This window comes from Pinus tabuliformis, chromosome Q (assembly GCF_031772625.1).
Source record: "Pinus tabuliformis cultivar Carrire ecotype Pingquan chromosome Q, CPIR1, whole genome shotgun sequence".
In the NCBI taxonomy this organism is placed as follows: Eukaryota; Viridiplantae; Streptophyta; class Pinopsida; order Pinales; family Pinaceae; genus Pinus; species Pinus tabuliformis.
In genome coordinates this window covers 898,217,585-898,241,859 of record NC_142296.1, presented here as the reverse complement: position 1 = coordinate 898,241,859, position 24,275 = coordinate 898,217,585, and positions in this window count along the sequence as shown.

The window sequence follows — 24,275 nt, the reverse complement described above, 5'->3', positions numbered from 1 at the left end:
TGAAGTCAAATATAGGAAGGCATATGTTTGCAGATTAAAGAAAGCATTATATGGCATTAAGAAAGCTCTGAGGGCATCATATGCTAGGATGGATGCATACCTACAGAGATTAGGCTTCACGGAAAGCTATGTTGAATCAAACTTCTATATTAAGGTTATAAACAATGAACCTGTAATTATTATTCTGTATGTAGATGATCTTCTCTTGACAGGTGTAGAAGGTCAAATTGAAGAATGTAAGAAGCAATTGCCAGTAGAGTTTGACATGAAGGATCTTGGGTTGATGCATTACTATATGGGACTAGGAGTTTGGCAGGAACCTAATGAAGTCTATTTAGGTCAAAGGAAAGTATGTGAGCGAGATACTGAAGAAGTTCGACATGATGGACTGTAAAACTATGACCACTCTAATGATCACAAATTTGAAAATACTAACGAGTTCTGAATCAAGCCCCGTGGATCCGTCCAGGTATAGACAATAGATTAGCTCATTGATGTACTTGGTGAATACTCGAACGAACATATGTTTTGAAGTCAATATATTCAATAAATTCCAAGTGGAGCCAAATCATGATCATTGGATGACAACAAAACATATTCTGAGATATCTACGAGGAACCATCAACTACTGCCTGAAATATGATAGAAGGAATGATGTTCAATTGACTGGTTATACAAATTCTGATCGGGGTGGGAGTGAACAGGATGGAAGAAGCACTACGGGAGGACGTTTTATTCTAGGATCCTCTATGGTCTCATGGATGAGCAGAAAGAAATACATTGTTGCTTTGAGTTGTGTTGAAGCTAAATATGTTGCAGCATGCAAAGCTAGTAGGAAGTAGTTTGGTTAAGGAAGATTCTATTTGACTTGTTTGAAGGACTGATGAACCCTATAGTGATACATTGTGATAACACTAGTTGTATTCATTTGTTTGAGGACCCAATATTTCATGGGAAGACAAAGCATATCAACAACAAGTATCACTATATACGAGAGTTAGTACAAAAAGGTGTCATGCAGCTACAATATATGTCCACTGATGAGTAGGTAGCTAACATACTGATGAAAGCACTTCCAAACAAGAAGCTTGTATACTCAAGGGACAAGCTTGGTTTGGTGGATTTGTCCTCCCTAATTGAGAGGGAGAGATAGACACAGAATTATTGTCTTCACTTGGGAAGAAATAATGGAGGATTGGGTAACCATATGGCATTCGATACTCTTTGAGAATGTGGTAGGGAATTCAAGACAAGAGTAGTTATGGACTATATTCTTTGAGGATTATCTACCCAAGATAAGAATAGTCCAATGGGAGTTCATACTCTATGAAGGGTGGGGTATGTACCTTGGAGAGACAATGATGATGGTGTCTAAACATCATTAGTCTCATCAGAATTGATTTCTAATCTTGTCGAGAGATAGAGTTGTTAGTCAAGGCCTTGCTTTGTGACAATGCTAGTTACTATGATGCTATACATATGGGTTACTAATCCAACTCTTCTTATGAGATCTCTTTAGATTGAGAATGACCATGTACCTCTAATGAATACCTCCCTAGTTAAGAGGGAGTGTTGAAAAATGCGTAACTAAGTTTGACCTTCATTAGTATGAAATGTATTCTTGTAAATGTAAGATGAAAAAGAAATTATTATTATTATTGTTGAAGCATGGGTTTCATGCTCAAGTTGTTTTATTTTATAGGTCAAGCACCCATTGAGTGATTCTAGGGTTTTTCCTAGGTATAAGATTCATTGTCATATATGGAAGACCCTATGGGAACATTGTATATTGTAAAGAAAAAATTATTTTGTATTGAAAATGTCAAAATACCTCCAAGATCAAGTCGGCCTAATGAGTTGTCATGTCGTCATACATGAAGAGCCACGTCCACCCTTGAGGAAGCCTATATATAAGAGGAACTCATCCTCCACTTGGATCATTCATTCAATAATCTCTTATGCGAAGGAAGAAGAAGGAAGTCAGAGGAGGAAGTGCAAAGAAGAGAAGGACGAAGAAGTCGAAGTGTTTGGGTCTCTCTCCATTCTTTTGGAAGTGCTAAGTTAGGGTTTCTGCGCTGGGAAAATTTGAGGTTTGATTTTGGAAGCAAGAGAGAAAGGAAGGCAAACGAAGGTATCTTAGGGAAACTTAATAGCCCTAGGACTCAATTCAAGGCAAGAAAGTTCAAGGGGAAGGCAGTTAGAGGGAGACCGAAGTCTCCTAGAGAAGCAACAGTTGCTGGGGAGAAAAATTTTAGAGCTATTGGGAGGTCGAAGATATTTCAGCAGGAAGCTAAGGAAGACCTGATCTTGGAGGGTATTTGTTTGATTCTAGGTCATGGTATTCGTCAATTGAAATATCTGAAAGATAAGAAGATATTTTACGGGTTTTCCCCTCAAGGGGAGGGGTTTTGGCCTTGGCTTGCAGCCTATATACTGTGTCATTTTTCTTACTGTTTTTGGTAACTGTTTGATGTATTGCACAATGGAATAAGAAAGATCAAAGCTAATAAGTAAAAAGGTAACACAAACATTTATCAAGTTAAGAGAATTAACATATACATTTCCCTATTGAATTCTTAACAAAGGCACCCCCTTGAAGCTGAAACAACTCTGATACCAAATGTAGATGTTAACCCTGTACATAAAACGAATTCTTAAAAATAAAAAAATATACAATGGCGAGAAACAAAAAACAAATACATAGATATTTTCCCCTGGATCCCAAAACCGGGACTACCAGATTTATTTTTCATTATATTCCTTTCAATGTTACAATACACATATATACATGCTGAAGCATTCATAAACTCCAATCCATTAACCCTGGATTAGAACATAATCGTAGTTCCCTTGACCAGATCTACAAAATACCATGGGTAGAAAACCAGCATGCCCAAAATCATGTGCAAAACCCATGCACAAAACCATAGGTAGTTCTACCCACTAGGTGGGGCTAGTCATGGAAAGAATATAACACACACCCAACAAGGGTTGTACTGATACACTATGATATTTGATAAGAATCCTTTAAGATCAGTCTCTTTTGGGGTTGTCCTAGCCATGACCTATTTTAATTCCTCTGGTAACAGATAGGCCCCTTCTATTTTTTGGATATACTCCTCAGGTATGGCAGACAAGCCATCTTTTTTCCATTCCTCTACTATGAATATGAGATCCACGCCTTCGAGAGCTTATTCTATAACATGGTCTTCAATTGAGTTTTCTGAAGTTTCCAGACCCGTATCAGTGTCTTCTAAGGTCTGACCATTCTCGGTGTGGTAGTGCCAAAATTTTTCCCTTAGAATTTGATTTTGAACTGTTGAGTTTTGGATTGGCATTTTACTTCCTTCCTCAACATGTTCATCTGAGGTTGGTTCTTCCTATTCTTTTGTCAGGGCTTCGAACTTGTTTTTGTTGGTTGATTTTTGCGAGCTTTGCTTGCCTTGAGTCTTCCTTTTGTTCCTATTTTTGGGTCCAACCTGGTGTAGCCTTGTTCATTTGCCTTTTTTTGTGCTTGTGTGTTGGTTTGTTGCGAGTTATTCTGGGGGAAGTCTCTGAATAAGTGCCCATGCTCATGAAATTTTATGCATCTGAAGGCTATGTTCTCATAGTCTATATTTTGGAGCCATACTTCATCTCGGAAGACCAGCTTGATGGCCTCTTGTAACGCCCCTAAAATGTCCACATAGACACAAATTATTTCATATGAGACATAGTATCCATTCTTGGTTCCCTCCGACATCTTAATGTATTCCCCCAATTCGTCTCCCATTCCTTTTAGCACATAAGGAAACTAGTAGTTTGTGGGTAGTGAGTAAAGTCTGACCCATACAAGGACCCTGGTGAAGTCCTCATTTTCAAGAGTGAATTTTTCCTTCCAATACCTCTTGTAAAGATCTATCGAATTGAAGAAATATGGGCCTCCCTCCAAAATACGATCCCGGTCTTCTAAGAGATCGAATATGACTGTGAAAAGGCCTTTAGATCCCAACTACAATTGTATCTCTCCTTTTGGAAGCCATTTATTTTTAATCCACCAGTTCAATGATTTTTTCCATGGGCTAGATCCCCATGAAATTATAGATGATGGCATGCTCCTACATGAAGTCTCTATAAGCTGCAACGTCTGGGTCTTGAATCTCCAACACTAGTGCTTTTTTCGCCTTGGTTTTGCAGTTGTTGTTAGTATTGCTTGAGGCCTATGAATTTCTTCTGTGATAAACTAGTCAACTCTTACCTCTGCTCTGCACTACAAAGTCGAGGCACCTTTTGGGGCATTTCTTGCTGTCTTTTTACCTAAGTCAATTGCTCTAGATTTTCTGGATGAGTGGAAGGCATTGTAAGTCGTGAGCGTGAAAGAAGGATTTAATTGTTTGCAATTTTATGTCATGCTTACAAGATTAAAACTATAAAGAGGAGAAGGGAAGTTGGTTGAAAGCCCTATAGTTGGATCAAGGGGAAGAAGAGCAAGGTTGCCAAATTCTTCTACACCAGTACATCCTCAAGTTGCAAAAGTTGTAGTTAAGTCTCCAAAGATCTTGTCTCATGAAGGAGAACTTATCATGACAGAAGATGAGAAGATCTTCAGAAAGGATTTATTTGATATGTCAAAGATGGTTAAGGTCCTCTATGGAGAGGAATAACAGGTTGCAAGGAGAGAGTTCCAAGCCTCCCAATGGAGAAGGCTCTTCAGGAGGAGGTAATGAATAATGAGGTAATGGGAATGGAGGCAAACCTCCACCATCTTGACCATATTCTTCATCTTCTTCTTAGAAGGCATCTTCACCCTCTTAAACTACTACAACCCATACTCATACTCATCATCTTTCTTCGAAAGGAACTAGTAAATCACCTTTTCTAAAGCTTGATGTTAAATTCGAGTTGCTTATGTACACTGGTGAAGTTAATGCAGAGAAGTTGGATAACTTGATTCGTTAGTTGGAGGTGTATTGTATAATTCAAAACCTTCAAGAGGATGATATCAAAATTTAGTTGGCTTCATTGAGAATGGAGGGAGAAACACTTGTATGGTGGGAATCAAGGACTCAAGACGAGATCAAAAAAACATGGTAAGATCTCTATTTCTTGGAATGCTTTCATTGTTGCTATAAAAAGACAGTGATACCCTTTAGCTCATATGCAAAAAGCTATCATGAACTGGCAAAATTTCAGACAGTTAAAAGGTCAAAATGTGCAAGAGTATAATCAAGAGTTTAGGAAAAGAGATCTTATGCTAGGAGAAGAATTACAGACATAAGATACTTTGCCGAAATACATAGGAGGGTTGCATAGCTATCTTCGACATACCATTCTTATGTTTAGTCCCATGAATCTTAACAAGGCCTATGTTCAAGCTACACACCTCGAAGCAAGAGGGAAAAATGTACAAGAAGAAGGCAAGAAGAAGCCATTTCAGAGTCGTGAAAAAGGGAATACATTTAAAGGAAAGCAGAAGAAAAATGCTTTTGTTAAGAAAGAAGGGGAGAAACCCATGTGCAAGAAATGTTCCAAGGAGGGTCATGATGAAGTGCATTGCTGGAAGCTTCATCTAGAATTAATAACGAAGAAATTTAACAATAAAGGGAAACATAGGACAAACGCTGATACACAACAAGACGGGTTCTGACTCAGGAGATGAAACCAAGATTGTGGCCACAGTCACTAAGGGAAAATCCGTGGAAAAAGAAAGCAAAGGGGAAGTCGTGGCAAGCACCAGCACAACAAATAACTCCAATAACGCTTCAAATGAGGAAAACATAATTGAGTTGTTCCATATTAGATTTATTTTCAAACACACCAAGATTGATACATTGTTTGACAGTGAATCTCAGGCAAATTTAATTTTTGCGGAATTTGTCAAGAAATTGAATCTGGAAACCGTGCCTCATCATAAACTGTATCTGTTGGGTTGGATAACCAATGATGCCAATTTGCAAGTCACACGGAACGTGTTTTCAGGTTTTCAATCATTGCCAATTTCATTGATGAAGTCAAATTAGACATTGTGCCATTGGATATTTCTAGGATTGTGTTGGGAAGTCTGTATCTGTATGACAGGAAAGCCATTTTCCACCGATATGAGAAAAAATATCATTTGTTCAAAGACGGAGTGGAGTATATTGTGAGAGCCCATCACAGAAAGCTTAGTCTGTCTTTAGCAAGTGCAGGGGAAATGAAGCGACTGGTCAATTCCAGCAAGAGTCTCGTGCTCCTTATGATCAAGTAGAATAATGACACAGAGTAGGAATCCTTTCCAAGCAGTGATATGAAGCTGAAATTTGAACTGGTTTATTTTGTCAGTCAATATCGAAACATGTTTCAAGAACCAAAAATATTTCCACCAAAAAAAGGAATTCAGCATGAAATTCAGCTACAACAGGACTGCCCACTCCCAAACATTGGTATGTATTGAATGTCAATTCTAGAAAGTTTAGAAATTAAGAAACAAGTCCATGAATTTTTGGATAAAGGTGTAATTCCACACTAGTTGTTTCGAAACGCGTCCTGACGATGAACTGACGATGAACCACACTAGTTGGTTGGATAACTTGTCCTGACGATGAACCACACTAGTTGGTTCAAAATGCGTCGACAAATGTTTGTCTACATGTGATTTACGCCGAAGTTATTCTTGAAAAGGTGTAATTCGTCCCTCGACTTCGCCATGTGGTTCACCAATTGTATTGGTACCCAAGAAAGATGGAACCTAACGCATGTTTGTAGATTATCGATCTTTGAATAAGATTACAATTGTCTGGTGTGGAGCCTGATTATCTTCTTTATTCAGAGGTATCGCTGCATTGGACCCCAGTTCGTAATGGGGTGGCAACGCCGCCCATAATATTTGCATTGCAGGGGGGGCAGCAGCGACCTTTGGGAGCCTCCCTTGGTGGGGGATCGGAGGCAGCACCCCCAAAGCTAAAAATATATGTAAAATTTCCTTGTAAAATGTTGTAATTTTGTAGTCAATCTGGGCCTTTCATTAGGCAGAGATATGACGGTAGAAGTTATGTTTAATTTAGGGTCTTTTGCGCTAGACGACAACCCCCTCACTATATATGAGGGAATTGTATTGCGTCTATGTATATTTGTATTCTGAGTGAGGAAGAGAGAGAAGATTGAGAGCGAAGAGGGAATTACAGTGAATCTACTGTAGGTTGTATCTCTTCAGATTGCTGGATAATATAAAAGGAAGGATTCGCTGTTTCTCCATGGATGTAGCCCAAACTGGGTGAACCACGTATATCTGTGTCTCTCTTGTTTTATGCGTTTTCTGTGTTTATATTTCTACAATATTTTATGTGTTCCATTTCTCTACAATATATAATTTTCTAACAACAATAAAGAATCAATACCCACTGCCCATAATAGATGATTTGCTAGATCAATTGAAAAATGCAAAATATTTCACTAAATTAGAGTTGAGAAGTGGATATCATCAAGTAAGAATAGTCGAGGAGGATATTTGGAAGACTGTTATTAAAACAAAACAAGGATTGTTTGAGTGGATGGTTATGCCTTTCGGTCTTTGCAATGCTCCGGGTACATTCATGAGAGTTATAAATGATGTTTTAAGATCATTTCTTGATAAGTTTGTAATTGTCTATTTAGATGATATTTTGATATTCAACGAATCACGAGAAGAGCATGTCAAGCATGTGAGGAAAGTTTTGGATATCATCAGAAAAGAACAATTATTTCTGAAGATTTCTAAATGTGAATTCGAGAAAACTTCTTTAGTGTATTTGGGCCACATAGTTGGAGGAGGTGAGGTGAATATTGACCCCTCTAAAGTTTCGATCATTGTGAACTGGCCAATACCCAAATCAATCATAGAAGTAAGGAGCTTTTTGGGAGAAACACTATACTGGAGGAAGTTTATTGCTAATTTCTCTTCCATAACAACTCCACTACATGCTTTGACCAACGTGAAGGTTTTCTTCCAGTGGGGAGGCAAACAAAAAAAAGCATTCAATGCTTTGAAACGAAAGATCAGTTTAGCCCCAGTTTTAGCATTGACAGACTTGAAACAACCCTTTGAAATACAAAAAGATGCAAGTGACTACGCCATGGGTGCAGTTCTTTTACAACATGGTAAGCACATTTCATTTCATTCTGAGATTTTTAATGGTGTTGTTATTAATTATCCTAAGTATGATGAAGAGCTTTATGCATTGGTACAAAGTGTGAAGAAATGGAAGCATTGCTTGATGGGAAAAGAAACCATTATGCACATCGATCATCAGCCTCTGCAATATCTACAACCTCAAACTAAATTGCAGCAGTCGAGGCACTTTCATTGGATGGGATTTTTACAAAAATTCCACTTGGTAATCAAGTACAAGAAAGGTATTTATAATAGAGTTGCTGATATGCTTTCTAGACCAGTTATTAATGTAGCCATTCTACTCAAGAACCATTCTGTTATGCCTGAAAGTTATGTTGAAAAAAACACACACGATGGTGAATTTCAAGATGTATATTTAAACTTGATTCAAGGCCACCAAGTTGAGGAATTAGACTACCATGTATATGATAATCTTTTGTATCATTTGGGAAAACTTTTTGTTCCACAGGGAGAGAGAGTAAATGTCACAAGGGAAGCGCACACTTTTCTTATTGCTGGACATTTCATTGTAAGTAAAACAATGGCAAATCTTCAGAGGTATTTTTATTGGCCTCGTATGCTCGAAAGTGTGTCATGTTTTATCAAAGGTTTTTCATCGTGTGCAGACAGTAAGCCTAGTAATAGGAAACTAGGATTGTACACACCACTTCCAGTGCCTTCACGACCATGGGAAAGTATTTCTATGGATTTTGTAGGAGGTCTTCATTTATCAAGGAAAAGTCATGATTATTTGTATGTAGTTATGGATAGGTTCAACAAGACGTGCATAATAATGCATTGTAAAAAGAAAATTACAGCGGAACAAACAACTCAACTTTTCTTTCAAAATGTATAGGTTCATTTTGGATTTCCTACTTCTGTTATAAGTGATCGTGATTCTCGATTTGTTGGGAATTTTTGGTCAAGTTTATGGAACTTGATGGACACCAAGTTGAAGAAAAGTACATCCTTTCATCCGCAAATAAATGGTCAAACTGAAGTCATTAACAAGACAGATTTTCATTTGCTAAAAGGATATTGCAAGCAAACATCCTAAGTTGTGGCATGAACAGTTGCATTATATTCAGCATGCTTATTGCAACAAACATCCTAAGTTGTGGGAAAAACAGAGGCATGTATTGGTTATTTGCCTAAATTGCCTTTGGATTTCATCTTTGAGAAAGATGTAGTTGTAGATGGACATAGTGACATAGACATAGCAAAGAAATTCATTGAGAAAATTCAGTTGATTCACCAAACAGTTCAAGAACAACTAGAAAAGAGTTAGGGCAAGTATAAGGCAAGGCATGATAAGCATCGTGTGGATCATCAGTTTCAAGTAGGTGATGAAGTTTGGTTATACACTAGAAAGGAAAGGCTTCAAGGTGAAGGTAAAAATCTGGAACCAATTCGTTATGGTCCATTTAAAATTCTGGAAAAGGGGTTGGTAATAATGCTTTCAAGCTTGATTTGCCTTCATATATGAAAATCTATTTCATTGTTAATGTTGAAAATTTGAGATTGTATGAACCTCCTTTAATTGAATATCAAGGAGAGAATGTTCAAATTCCATCTATTAAAGACTTTTATCTAGAATTCCTTAATGTGCTTCAGCAAGACACTATACTTGACAAAAGGATAAGGACAACTAAAAGGGGATGTATTGATTATCTTCGGGTGGGTCTCAAAGGTACACATCCATCAAAGGTCAAATGGATTGAAGTGGGGAAGGTGAGGGAACAATACTCTCATCTGTTCAATAACTAAATATAAATCTTTTGGGGTCCAAAAGGCTTCCAGCAGGTAGAAGTGATCAGGTGCTCAAAAATCAAAGTGTCATAATCTTGTCAAACTTAGCTCCAGATTGAAGGGCTAATCATTTTGAATCTAATGGTGTGAATGACACTCAAATCTGAGTTCGTATGTCGAAGATAGAGCAAGTCAAAGTTCAAATTTGACTTATCTATCTAGCAAGATTGGATGACATGGCAAGGGTCCCAACAAATGGGGAAGCGCCAAGTGGAAGGTTACCATTGGGTCCTCCATATCGCATATCGAGGAAAAACCAAAGATGCAGGTCAGAATCGGTCATGGCCCCGAAAAGCTTAGGAGTTGAGATGCGATGCGATCGCATATCGCAATCGTAGTGGCAACAAGAATCGACCTCAATGCAGTTTTTTTTCTGAAATGAGATAGACTTCGGACGCGATGGTTTTTTATACTACAATTTAATGTACAGGTGGGTCTGTCATATCGCACTGGTTATGATCTCGCAACCGATTTTCGATTGCGATAAGACCCGGATGCGGGAATTTTATATATCACAGTTTAATACCCCGACGGGTCCGCAATACCACAATGGAAGTGTTCCCATGTTAACAAGAGCTTCAGTTGTTGAAATTCACCGATTGTGATGAGCGGGAGGTTCGGACGTGGGATTATATATGTTGCAGTTAATTATCCCCGACGGGTCCGCAATAATGCAATCACAACATTTTGCTGTGTTGGGAGCCCGCACAACTTTTCGATTGTGATTTGGATATGGATGACAAGATATAGCCCATCAAACGATGAATTTCTCACTCCATTAATGGATTTTGGAGCAGAAATGGGGTTTTTGGTCGGTTTCAGAGAAATTTGTGGAACAAATAGTGGAGGAACTGGGAGAAGTCATAACTTCTTCAGTTCTTATCCAAATTAGATACAAAAAGAGGCTAGATGGCCATTTTTCAGTATTTTGAACTCATTGAGTCAGGTTTCAGAGGCATTTGAGCATTGTAAACACACTTTTGTTGTAATTTGAGAATAATAGAGAGGCCCAAGCCATTGGAAACTAGACCAAGGAGACGTAGACCAGGAGGAGTGAAATCCTTTATCATGTGCTTGTTGTGTGTTGTATTTAGATGTTCTTTGTTGTTATTTTGCTACTATTCAGCATATATGTTTATGTTGAATTGTTTTATAACATTTACATAAGAAACTCTCATGGGAATCAATTAATTAAGAAAAATTATTGAATCCTTAAGCACTTGATAAGCAAATGATAAGCATATTGGATTTTATTCTGAATGGGGAATTAGTACAACATTACTAATATGCTCCATTTTAGATCAGAAATATGTTGATCATGTGATTGACTGGTCTATATTGTAGGTGGAGCCAGAAGGTGAATTCCAGCCAAAACCTCAATTCATTTCGAAGCGAAATATGCTCATGCTCCGAAATCAAGCAATCGAGCAAGTTAAAGTTTAGTGGAAGTACTTTTGGCATGATGAAGCTACATGGGAGATGGCTGATCAGATTCGGGCTATGTATCCTTCTCTATTAATTTGTTGAGAGGATGTACTTTGGTATATTCTTTGATCTTGTGTTTTGGTTATGTCTATATATGCATTTGTATGTAAATACCACATCGATTTGTGTTATAAAGCTCCAATAAGAGATATGGTGTTCATATGTTAGTCATGTTTTAGCATACGGATATGATGTAAATGTTGCATCGAGTTGTGTTATAAAGCTTCATATGAAACATGTGTTTTGTTGGTTTATAGGCGTCATTAAACACCAAGGACAGTGTTCCCCCAAGGGGGAGGGTTCTGTAACATCCCCAGTTAAAAATCCATGTAATAAAGTTAATAAAGGCAAAATAAGACCAAGGTCACAGGACACGTATTCCAAGCTGAATGCTAGGGAAAAACGTAGTGATGGAGATCAATTGTGATTAATAAATGGCTATGCAAATTTGCAAAGGAAAACAGGCATTTATTGACATATTTTATGAAAATAAAGGAAAATAGGAGAAAAGGAAGGTGAAAGGTCACATAATTGCATGTAGAAAATTGAAGGAAAAATGGGGGGAAATGAAAAAAATAGAGGCCTCAATGATAAAAAGGCTTCTAAGGATCAATTCACAACCTTTTGTTAGTTTTAGCTTGGAGATCTCTTCTATTCTCTCTCTCTATCTCTCACACTCTTACACACTTAGAGTTTCTTGGAGAATTGTGGCATACTTTGGATTTGGAGAAAGAAGGCAAAGGAAAAGCAGGATAGCACAAGGGGACATGGGGATCAACAACTACAGCGGGATTTCTTTGTAGGTGTCAAGTTGCATGTATGATTTCCTTGCTAGTTTTGGCATGCATAGTATATGCATGTCATTATTTGGTTATGATTTGTTAGTGGCATGGAGGATTGCCTGGATTGACAGTGGTTTTTCCTAGCCTTGCCATTTCTTGGATAACCATGGTGTTGTGGTTTTTCCCACTTGATTGTTCTAATTTGTGCTCATGTTCCTTATGGTTGTGGGTTGAATTACTAGTTCTTGGAGCCTTGGTTGGAAAAATTCTCTAGAAGCCCTAGAACAACTTTGGTTGAGTTACTAGTCCTGGAAGCCTTGGTTGGACAAACACTCTGGAGCCCTTGGTGGGTTAAGTTACTACACTTGGATCCTCGGTTGGACAAACTCTCTGGAGCCCTGTGATAGTTGTGGGTTGAATTAATAGTCCTGGAGTCAGGTTGGAACAAATGCTCTCGGTCCTTAGACAACTTGGGTAGAGACCGATCTGGTGATGGTTAGTGATGTCCGACCATGAGGTGGAATAACTGGTTGAGGCTTGAGGTGGTTTGGCCTCTGGAAACCCTGGTTTGGTTTTGCTTGGTTTATTCAATGAGATCCCACATTCATACTTGGAATATGGTGCGAGGGGTGATTAGTTGAAAGAAAGATTTGGTTCAGCCCAATCTATGGTCGGGTGGTACATGGAAGTCCCTGACTTGGTTGGATTTTTCATATGTTAATAAGAGTTATTTTCCTCTTGTATTTTATGAGTAAATTTACTTGTTATTATGTGGCTTTGATGGTTGTTCTATCATTGTTATTATTTTGGTTATATGTTGGTTATAAGAATGGTTTCATGACAGATTCTAGTTATGGCTCTTATCATGTTTTGATTGGTAAATGATTGATTATTGAATGCATGACCTAATAGATGTTATTTCAGCTATTATGATAGGGAATTAGACATTCTTGATGATTTTCAGATAAGTATTAGACCCTTATATTTAGATATGTATTTATGACCTGTAGATTACATGTTCATAATGTGTTTAACGAAATGTTTGTCATGGTTAGGCTTGGTTAGGTCAAGTTCTTGACTAAGTTTTGCATTAATGGCTTTTTCCTTGTGTCATTCATCATTTTGGAAATTTCTATCAAGTTCTGGGTAGAGGTCTGGATACTAGCCTTGAAAAAGTGGCTCAGATTCCAAGGTTGCATGCTTAGAAATGAGAGATCTAAACTGTAGTCATTGGGAGGCAGGGTTATCGTTGTGATTGGAGGGTCACAACCACTAGCTTACCTTGTTATGCAAGTGACTGGGAGTCCAAATAACTAAAAAGGTGTTGGGTGTGTGTTATATTCTTTCCACGACTAGCCCTGTCGGGGGGTTTGCAGGGGGATGGTAGTTCCCCTACACCTTGTCTGGGGCAGTGCCCTGAGATTTTTTATTTTTATTTTATGTGGACCCAAGAATGGGGGTCGGACCCAAAGAAGTTGGGTGGACCTACCCATGGTTTTGTGCATGGGTTTTGCGCATGGTTTTGGGCATGATGGTTTTCTTCCCATGGTATTTTTGTAGATCCGGTTAAGGGAACTATGGTTATGTTCTAATTCAGGGTTAGTGGATTGGGGTTTATGAATGCTTTGACATGTATATATGTATTGTAACATTGAAATAAATATAATGAAAAATCATTTGGTAGTCCCGATTTTGGGATCTAGGGGAATATCTCTATGTATATTTGTTTTTTGTTCTCACTATTGTTTATTTTTTTGTTTTTTTTTAAGAATTCGTTTGCAAGTAATTTTTGTACAGGTTTAAAACATACAAAATGCAAGTTGGTTCAAGTTTTGGGCACCTAGAGTGCTTGTTTAGCTCCTGTGGGTCCTGTAACTCCCGAGGAAGGTCAATAAAGTTTCGTTTTGTCGATTCCACTTCCTTAACTATACTTGGGACGTTGAGTCATGTCATAGTAGCTCCTCCTCTCATGTTTACCTTGGCAGGCTATGAAACTGGGTAGATATAGGAGGGGTGGTTACAAATTTACACATACTTATGTATTCTTTGGAAGAAATTCTAGATCTGTTTCCACCCCATTCCCTAATTTGTTATCTTTAATGGTTGTTATCATTGAGTATTGAATAAACTACAATCACAATCACTCACCTCTTTTTGTATTTCATTACAAAGGTCTCTCCACTTGTTCATTGTCCTTGTTGAAAACAAGATGATAATTGAGCAGATAAGATAAAGCACCATAAATTCTCTTACCACAAAGATTACATCTATAAGTTATGAGTTTCTCGGGGATGTAAATTGAACTTGCTTCTTCATTCCTTTCTATGTACTGAACTTCGACCTTTGGTGTTGTAAAGATTATGAATTTATTCAATATTGTATATTGTGTCATGCTTCTCCTGACAACATTGAAGCAAGAATACTTAAGCTTCATCTTCCATTTCAATTATGGATTCTAAATGAGGGTCCATATTTTGTTGGCTTGTGTTCTCTCGTTGATTCCGACTTCAACAAAAATTATACGTGACTAACTTGTTACAATTTTTTCTTATCGTCAATTGTTTCTCTCAATACAACAGTAATAGTAAAACATGTTTAGATTATTTTTATATTCCTTTGGCATAATGTTACACATTATTTTGTCACACCTCCTTCACTTCCCTATATCATACCCCAAAGTGCCCAAAACTTGGAAATTATGTAGTGTACCCATCCTGATATGCAGTCCAGATCCTCCCTAAAGACTTAATGAAAACATGCCTTGAGCCTTCCCTGAAGAAGTAAGCTCAAAACCCTAATTTCAAGGTCAACGCGACTGTGACACTGGCAACTAGTGTTGATGGCAGGTTGCATCATACTAGCCTCGCCCTACCAACGTGATTTTTACTTGGATACTCGTGTTGATCCCTAAAAGGAAAGTTTTCCCAAAGAGGACAAGAAGCTTCATGATCTAGAGGCTTCCAAAATGATGAGATAGAGGTTGTTCATTGTGGATGTGGTGAAATTTTCCCAATATTTCCATTTGTCTTATCCCTATGAGATTCTTCCTTGAGATGAGGGCCTTCCTTTATCTTTGGAGAGACCCTAACTCCCTGTCCCTACTTATATTTTTATCCTCTCCCATTGCCAAATGGTTGGTCTCTGATTATTTGCACCCTTATGCTGAGATAGTGCCTACATGCTACTCATTTGGATTGGAGAAGGAGTGCTTGGACATCTTGAGCTTGGACTTGAACATTCACTCATGGAGGGCTTATTAACATCAAGGCTTTGGTTGTATGCTTCCTCCTTCATCTCTTAATATATACAGTTGTCGGTTCACTTTCCATAAATGCTTGTGTTAATGCATCATTTATCATAATGCTCCTTGATATGTTAAGTGGATTACATTCAATTATGCTTGTTGCACTTGTATGCTTTGTTGTGTCTTTGGCCTCTTGTGTAGTTATTCAATCGCTATGAGCAGTAGAGCTGATCCTGAGGAGAAAGTGATCAATATCTTCAACAAAGGAGTGCTTTATAGCATTAGAACAAGGTAGGTCTCCTTCCTCTTCTCTCATTTCGATTGTAATTTAGGAAAGTGTCTCGTAGATTTTCACATTTGTTGCTAGTCCCACTCATTGGGCTAAAGTGATTGTCTCTATCCACAGAGAGCATTTACTTAGACAACAAAATGGAAACTTCATTGGGGAAGCTATAACCTTTCCATCCATTCCTTCGATCAGATTCTCTAATGAGTTTGATCAACCATCGATTTCTTGGCTTGTATGCATCACTATAGATATATGCAGTCACTAGTTTTTTCTTGAGAGTGTTGAGCCTGCTCTGATTTTGAAGTTTTTTTTTTTTTTTTTTCCTTATTTTCCTCACCCAACACGTTTTCTGCTATAACATAAGCGCTACCAGTGCTGATTTTCAATTTATAGTCATGTTGCTCTACCTTTCATCGTTCTTTTGCCTTTAACATGTGCGTTGATCCTAGAGGATAGAAGAAAATTAGGGTTTCTTCTTGTTTTCAGTAGTTTTCAAACTCTGTGAGTGATTTTCCAATGTAATTACAGTGTGTTTGTCTTGATTGTTATCCTTGTGTGATTGAAATTGTCTCTTGTCTTTTGTTAATGTGTATTTGAAGCTTGATTGACTTCTAGGGTGTCTAATTCACCCTTCACTCATCACTTGGCTTGTCTCTGTGAGATTGCTTTCTTCCATTTAGGAGTTTTGATGCAGTTAGGACACCATTTTCAAGTTACTTTCGGTTCGTGAATGTGGAGTTATTTTCATTAGTGTTGAATCATTTTGGTACTTCGAAAATTGTTTCTACCCTATTGTTAAACATATATTACAATTGTTTGCTTTGGTAAAACTGAAAGTGAATGCTTGTCTTGAACGATTTGTGTGGGTTGTTAGAGTCAAAGAAAAGTGCAACAAGTAGGGCTCTTCCTCTCAAGCAGTTGGTAATTCTGAATCGTATCCTGGGCAAGGCTCGGCCGGAACAATAGGAATAGTGGCACCAACATCTGTCCTTCCTTTCAGCAAGTGTGATTCCTGTGAATGCTCTGTTGTCTGGAAGGCAGTCAAAAAGCTAGCTCTATGGGAAGCCCCGTCCGTCCAACGCTGTAAGTTTGGGGATTCCTAAGTGGGGTAAGTCGTAAATCTAGGTTGGTGGTAACACTTAAGTAATGCGAGTAAAGGTAGCAATGATGTGCCCACTGACCCCACTAACTAAGCAATCCTGCAATATCTAAGTTCAGATCAGTCGGTCGTCTATCAAAGTGGGTGTCCAGGTGCGAAACTGAAAAGTGAATGAAATTTTAATTTTAGTTGTTTTGGATTGTATTTTTCCCTTTACTTGTGCATTAGTTTGCATTTTTTAATCAAAGTGAAAGGAAAAGCACAAAAATATTAGTGCATCTTAATGAAAGAAAAGTGATTTTTGTTTCTCGTAGGATTGCATTTTGGCATTACATTTGTTAGTGAAAGTGAAAGAGTAGGTTTCATTTTTACATTTTGCATTGGAAAAGTTAAAGAGTTATGTTTTGATGTATTTTACTTGATTGATGCATTATTTGGTTGTTTTTCTTCCCTCATTAGTTTAGCCTTCATCGAATGAAAAGATTTTATTTTTCTCATTTAGTTGCATCATAGGAATTCAAGTAACGTCGTTGAGCCATAAAATTGAAACCTAATTCAAGATGAACTTATAATTTACCTCATTCAACCTAAGGAGCATTTGTAACCTAATGAAAATATCTAGAGGTCTAGGCTAGAGACGTGTTCTGACGTCTTTAAACATAAAAGCTATCATTAACTTCCTACACTGTATCCCGGGGGTGAAATCCCATCCTAGTGCAGAAGTATATCGAATGTTCTCCAGTACTTTTGGGTATATAGGAGGAACTTCAGTATGGCAAGTATATAGGGATGCTCTCATCGAATGGTTATGAATTAGACAACGCTAACACGGACTTGTGCTCCCTGTACCGTCAAGTATATATTGGGAGACCCCACTAGGTTGCTATCCTTTAGCCACAGTGTAATGTCCCTTAATAATAAATAATAAATAATAAAATAAATAATAATAATAATAATAATAAATATATAATATTATATAATATTAAAATACAAGAAAATAAATAATAAACAATAAATAAAAAAATAGTAATAGTAAATAAATAATAAATAATAATAAAATAATAAATAACTAATACTAAAGCTCTAAATAAATATAAATAGAAATAAAACAAGAAAGAAGTAAAAATCAGTAAAGCTATCAAAAAGTAAAAACAAAAGAAATAAAACAAGAAAACAATAAAGTTGCATGTGGACACATGGAGTGTGTGCATGTGGTTCCCCTTCCAATGTTTGCTCTATTTAATAGATGGTGAGGATGATGAGAGGCATTCCATCATTCCATGATTCCACCATCCATTCTCTTGGGAGAATAGTGTTGTGAGACAAAGGATACCTTGGCAGTAGTACGTTGATTGAGGGCTCGGGGGTGGCCAATTGTAGCAAGATTTTGCGCAATTGAGCCTACGGTTGGGTGGAGAATCGTCCCCAAGACTTTGTTGCAGTTATCACAATTCAACTAACATTCCACAGGTAAGTAGTCTCTCCTCACATTAATTTTGAAATGTAATGTTAACTATTTGATAAATTGCATGCTGATTATAAATCAATTGATTAATCTAATTAATTACGTATTGTTATTTCAGGGTTGTTACACACAGGTAACGAGTCAGTTGCCTTGTAAACGTGATACATCGAACACATCATTCAGGGAGATCAGTCGTCATACGTCAAGTCCTTGGCTTTGGCTAAGGTGCATATAACAGTTCACGGCTACTTGGTAAACCTTCTTGCCTAGAATCTCCCTTTTTAGTTTATTTGTTGTTTCATTTCATAAAATTAACTGCCAACGATAATATGTCGAACCCATGCAGTTGCTTCTTGGCCTCACATTGAGTAAATCCTTGTAATTTTTAATTTTAAATAGCCCTCAGCGAAATCATCTCTTCTCTTTCTGCTCTTGAGAGAAAGTCATCGTGTTTGAACCATTGTGTTCACCTCATAGTTCCCCTCCATCGACTGATACTGAAGGGTATTCACAATGAGTTCGTCCTGAACTTTCACAGTCACTTGAAGCTCAAGGCTTTGAACTTGGAATTGTCCCAAGTATCCAACCCCTTGCTTCTCGTCCCCCACCTCGAGACTCATCGGCATCTCAGGAATATGATCTAGAAACCCCTAAGAGTCCACAATGGTTTGTTTTATATCCTCTAAATCCTCTTTTTGATCCGTTTGTGATACCCCTCAACATCCTTATAGTCCATACAATCAACCTGGTGCTCCTTTGGAGTTATCTCCTCATCCATCTCAGGTTCCTCCTCGCCAATTGTTTCCACCTATGGCTTCAGAAGGTGAGATTCCAACCTCTCCTTGAGGTCCTCTGGAAGTCTCTGCTACTCATACTCCTAGTGTTGATAATGATTTCGAATACGACTTTCCCTCGGAAGGATTTCCTTATGAAGGAAGAGTTTCATCTCAATCACCTCCTGTGAATCATGGTCCTATGCTTCCACATGGTTACATGAGCTTCGGTCAAGAACTCACAGTGCTTCTTCGTTATACCGAAATCCAATTTGGTCATCAAATGCTATGCCTACTTTTGGTCTGCTTATTCCTAGTGTGACCTCTCATATCCTTGTGCAAACTGTCGTTACTTCAATTCTAATTCAACCAACTATTCCAACGCCAATGTTACCATTGTTTCAACCTTCCATTCCAGTGCAACAGACAGTTTCGGTTTATACGTTTGTAAGTTCCCCGATTCCCCCCTCAAGAGGAAAGAATGCACCACCGCCTCATTCACAGTCCAGGGGGAAAATCCAAATATACCTCTTATCTCGAGTGTAACCCATATGAGTGGATCACAACCTCACATGGTTGGAGTAAGTCAACCTGTTAGTGGTATTCCTAATCCCTTTGATTCATCTATTCTAGCTGGGGCAGGTAATATCCCATATCAACAGCCTTATTTGACTCAGATACCCCTCCAATAGTCTTATGTTCCATATGGTTCACAAGCACTGCAAATTCCACCTTATATTCCGCAAGTAGGCCCTCATGTGCAACTGGTTCAAAATCCTATTCTCGGTTCATAAGGTCAAATCCCAATTGGACTTATCAGTACCAACAGGGAATTACTTGAGGAACTATTCAAAACTTTTATAACATCAATGGAAACCTTTGCAGCAGCAACACCAACCTTTACAACAACAAGGACAACCTTTGCAGTAGCAGGGGAAACCTTTGCAGCAATTTCAACAGCCTTTGCAACAACAAACGTAGTTTGTCCAATAGCCCAATCAACCCTTGTATCTGCAATTCCACCATTGCAGCAACAAGGTCAATCCTTGCAACAACAAACCCAACCTGTATATCAACAAGGTAAAACCTTGTATTTACAAGGCCAAACCCTGCAACAATAGGGCCAAAAGATTTATTACTAGGGTTAGCAGTTGCAAAAACCTTACAATCCATATGTCGTGCACAATTTTTATCCACCTTATGGTTATCAACAGCCTATGGCAAGTCAACATCAACCCTACCCTGGCTAGAATCCACCTTATGGTCAAGGTATCCCTCAGTGGGGGCAAAATCAAGCCCCTTATGGTCAAAATCTTCCACTTTGGGGGCAGAACTCTTACCAACAAGGTTGTAACCCGCAAACTGGGCCTTACCAAAGGCCTTAGATGCCATTTAATCCGCAATTGTTATTTCTAGTGACGTTGGAACTGTCTGATGTCTTGAGGCTTGCTAATGATCTGATACTTCATTTGCCTTATTGGACTCCATTTCCCACTGAGATTTTGAACGATTGCCCCAAATTCGATGGAAAAGCTAAAGAAGACCCTCAAACCCATGTGATGACATATCACTTATGGTGTTCTTCCAATCCCTATGTTGATGATTCTGTTCGTCTCCGCCTCTTTCAACGAACCTTGACAGGTGTTGCTGCAAAGTGGTACATCGAGTTGCCTCGAGGTACATATGCAGACATCAACTCTTTGGCCATCGCCTTCCTCACCCATTTCCAGTCACCATTTCGTTATGAAACTGGTACCCAATTGCTCACATCTCTGAAATAGGATATCGCAACCCATATCTTTGATCACATCCATGAATGGAGATGTTGGCGTCGCCTCATCAAGTTTGAAATCACTGATGAGTTGTTAACCTAATGGCTCACTAAGTCATTCGTAAACAAAATTGTTGAAGATATAGCAATGGGTGGTTGTGTTACCGAGGATCAAGCCATTGCTCATTCCAAGTATTTGGATTTGGTTTATTCCCAATTTGGCACGCTATATGAAATATTTCCTGATGCTCCAAGGCCATGTTCAGATCCAACGTCTTCGAAATCTCTAGATGTACCATCTGTTGACAGTATAATTAGATCAGTATCTCAAACTTCCACTAAATATTCTTTGAAGCAAAAATCTGTTTCGAATACTGGTTCTAATCCTCCTTCGAAAACCCCATCAAATCCTGGTAAAACCTCTGAGGTTAATGCCATCCAATCTACCACGATAGACAAAGCCTCGAAAGGTAAGAAGAAGGGTAAAGGTAAAGCAAAATTTCATTCGCTGAAACATGATCCTCCTAAGCCATCTACTGATGATGCCTTCACACCTAATCCAAAATATCCTTGCCTCATCTGTGAGGAAGATCATTACACCAAGTATTGTCCTTGTCATGCACAAGTTAGTCATTTATTGAAAGGGACCCTGACTGTATTGAAAGAGCCATTCCCATATCAACAGACTCAGTTGGTATACCAACCACAATCCTCTGCCTCTTCAGGTTCTCAGGTTTATATGATGAATGGCACAATGCCTATCTTTGTTGCCACCTGTTGTACTATGTAACAACACCCCCATTTATAGGGATTAATAGTTAGTATTTAACATATAAATGGGGACCCTTTTAGATTTTAGCTTTTGAAAATAAGAGCTAACTCTAAAATTTACCTTTAACCTTTAGAATAGAACCCAGACTTAAAACTTTTATCATTGCGGATCGCATCTCGCAGTTTTCCACGTGACAATTATTAACATCCTAAAGAAAATCCCGAAATGTGATATGCGATAAAGTCTCCCCTGCGATTTTCCGATCACAACACACTAAGAATATGCAATCGCATTTCGCAGATGACAATTTATTAAGGCATGCCACTATGTTATCCCTTAAAAATTGCAAAATGCGATATTGCGATGTTTCGCAAGCACATTTCACATTATCTACGAACAATGCTATGTTGCAACGTTTGAAAGTAGCAATGCGGCAAATTAGACGTAAAGTGTGGGAAGTTATTGAGTTTTAAATGAAATATCAAGTGAGTTGACAGAGCAATTATTGTTTAGCATCTCGAGGAGAGAAGTTAATATTTTCAAGTCATGGCTAGTTAATATAGAGATTGCGTTAAAATCTTCCCATGATTCAATTCATTTCAAAGAGATCTCCAGCCTTAATTGTCCTCTACTATTTACACTGATATATCTCTCTTTCATTTCAGGAAAGCTTCAAAAGAGATGTCCTTACTAAAATTAATGCAAAAATAGAAGCAACAGAGTGTTTCAAAATATGAGGTTACAAAGATGTTGCCCATATTTTCTGATACAGTTTGCAATGCTGATGGAGTAGCAACGACGTGGGAAGTTATCTATAACAGACTTCAAAATGAGCAGCCTGAAGTTACTATTACTAAGGCAACAAAGATTCAATAATACCCTTGATAGCTCAATTTAGAGACGTTGCTTGCTCTTTTCTTCACAGAATAGGAGCAAGAGCCAAGATACTACCATACACGAATATGGTTAGATGGGTAGTGGAGAATGTCAATATTGAAGACAAACAATTCAAGAATTCAAAGATGGAGCTGATGGGATCATTTAAAGCCGAAGATTTGAAACAAATGTATCATCTTCCCGACCCTCAAGATATATATGATAGATCATTCCTGGCCAAGTTCGCAAAACAGAATGAAGAACCATTTAAGATGATTCTTTAGCTTCTTTAGCAAATCCCCATAACTATGCAGCCTCTATGTTATGTAGATTGTATGGAATGCCTAATAATACCAAGTTCTCTATAGAATGGGTCCCTTTAATTGATGCATGTATCAATTCTCATATAATGAATTGGGCTACTATCATATCCGACAACTTAGCTACAACTATTTCTGAATATCGTCAAAAGAGATCCACCTCCACAGAAATCTTTCCTCCATTTTATATGAGTGCTTATATCATGGACTCTATATGTTTCTGTACTAAGTTTCCAATTATGGGTTGGAAATGGACCTTGCAAGACCCATACCCCATCCATCTCAGTCACAAACAAATGTGGGAATCCCATTTTATACCCCATTTTTACAAGATATGCAATGGTGTTATGCTACCATTACATCAAATTATTTTTGATAAAAAGGCCCCGATATTTTCTAAGGAAGCCACTACAGACCTTCTTGTAGTAGGCAAGCACTTTTTTGAGCAATGGTTCACATATATCAGAGTTTATGACAGTACAATAGAACCACATGTACTTCCTTTGAATGACCCGACAAGCTGTTAGCCAAAGAAATAGCTCACCAAATTGTTGGAAAAGGCTTAACCAAGACTTTGAAAGATAGAAAAAAATCACAATGGCCACCCTTTCCCATCTGGTGTGGTGCTTTTTCATTGATGAACTTCAACCATGCAAACAAATAATTACAAACTTAGAGAGGCTCAGGCTGGCTACTTTGCCAAAAAGGAAATTTGACCCAAAGAAAGTAGCACACAATTTTACTATGTCAATAAAGGTCAAACCCTTTAGCCATGAAGATCATGAATTTGAAGATTTATTACAATCAGCTAAGTCATTTGAACAAGCATTCAATTGGGCAAAGGTGAATTTGAATCCTGACAACTTCGAAAGGTTTCAGGAATTTAGAAATCAGAGGCTTAAAAGAATCCCTTTTGATTTGTTAAGAATTGATAACAAACCTACGCCCAGTGTGACCATTAACAGCGAGGAATCAAATCCTCAAACAGAATCTCAGAAGAATGCGGCCCAGAACACAGGGAAGACACAGGAAACAAAGGATACAACAAAATCTAGCAATAAATCAGCCAAGAAATAGGTCAAAAGTGACCTAACTCAGGATACCAGTCCCAAAGGCAAAAGTAGTGATATGGAGTAGGAATGGGACCAGTTTAATAGAAAACTCCAAGATACTTCCAAAGAAATAGAAGTCCAAGAAACTACATATCATACTCCACAACAAACTCAAAAAGTTTCAGAGTCTAACCCAATGAACGAACAAGGGACAAATTCACAGAATGCAGAAATCATACCTACATTTTCAACATCTAAGATTATCCTAAAGGTTACAAAAATACCTCCTTTAGATGTATTCTACAGCCCACTGCATAAGGTTGTAGTAAGAAGACAAAGGAAGAGAAGGAGAGTGGAAACACCTGAAATCCCACCAGGGAATGAACCAATGGATATAGTCTGGAAGGATATTCCTTCGAACCAGGCTATCA